Source organism: Wasmannia auropunctata, unplaced genomic scaffold (genome assembly GCF_000956235.1).
Source record: "Wasmannia auropunctata unplaced genomic scaffold, wasmannia.A_1.0 LD336053.1, whole genome shotgun sequence".
NCBI lineage: Eukaryota > Metazoa > Arthropoda > Insecta > Hymenoptera > Formicidae > Wasmannia > Wasmannia auropunctata.
In genome coordinates, this window is record NW_012026837.1 from 536,032 (window position 1) to 537,528 (window position 1,497).

Consider the following 1,497-nt stretch of genomic DNA (forward strand, 5'->3'; position numbering starts at 1 on the left):
GAGAGAGAGAGAGAGAGAGAGAAAGGGAGATATCTAAAGTTTTCTTATTATAATTATACAATATATTGCTCGCTTTTATAAGTATATTATGATATTTGTATTAAATATTGTAACGTACCCCGATATAAATGGTTTTGTCACACCATATTCGTGTTTATAGATTGCGTTCACTGTTCCTATGTTTATCTCATCACATTTGTCGAATACGATTCGACCTTTTGAATATATGATACTGCTTTTTCGCAGTAATTCTGTGAATTCGTATCGATATATACGCACATATATACATACATGCGCACACACTTTAATATATAATGCTATTTTCAGACTTTGTGTAACGTTTTCATATGAATCTTATTTACATTAGTAACTCTTTACTATTTTATCTATTTTATCTATTCTATCTATTTACATTAATGAATATTCAAACAATATTTTCAATTTTTGATAAAATTAGATTTGCAGAATCCAATAACAAGCGATTTTATATTATTATTTTTTTGTTGCAAAAATAATATTAAAAAAAAATAGTATAAAAAATGTTGCAAAAATATTATATTTTTCAAACTTTTGATACGCTTTAATTTTAAAATTTCTTAAATAATATTTCCATGAAGATTAAATTTAAAAAAATCATCTCTTCTACTTCAAAAAAGTAATTTTTTTTATAAAAATAGTACTTTAGTAAAAAATAATTTTAGTATTTCTGTAAATATTTTTTATTTTTAGTTGATTCATATTTGGTAGTCAACATCATCTTTCAAATACACATTAAATATATAATTGTAATTATTTACAGTTTTATAAATTTATTTTATTTTATTTGCGAAAGATTTTAATCAATATCACATTAGAAAGTATAAATATTACGCGAATTATGTGTAGTTACATTTTTCTATACCCACGAGAAAACCGATTTGGTTTAACGTATCCGTGTTGCGCATAAAAATGTTTATTTACCATTGTAGATGGACGATCCGTTAATTTCACGTATAGATTTGACGGGCGATTACTCAGCTTGTTAAGAAACAACTAGAAGATCGATATCACTTATTTCACGCTTAATACGTTTTTAGTGTGTCACAATGATACGTGGGACGTGTGTTTTTACAAATTGCGTCATTTAATCTTGCGAGAATTGCTTCCAATAATTCTGAAAAAAAGAAACAAAAAGCTATATATCAAAATTGATATATGTTTAGTTATAGATGAATAAACTTTATTTAATAAAACAAATAGAAAAGTTAAGGATATAAAACATAATTTATGCTTGAATAAAATATAATTAATGAAATAATTTTAATATTAACATTAAAATTTATAAATGACTAATAATGTTAATAAAATGAAAATAATTACAATTGATAAATTAATTTAATTAATTAAATGTAATAATATAATATAATATTATATTTATCAAATCTGTCGGAGAAAGACGGAAGTAAAAAGAGAAATAGAAAAAGAGAGGAGAAAAGAAAAAGAGAAAGAAGAGAAGAA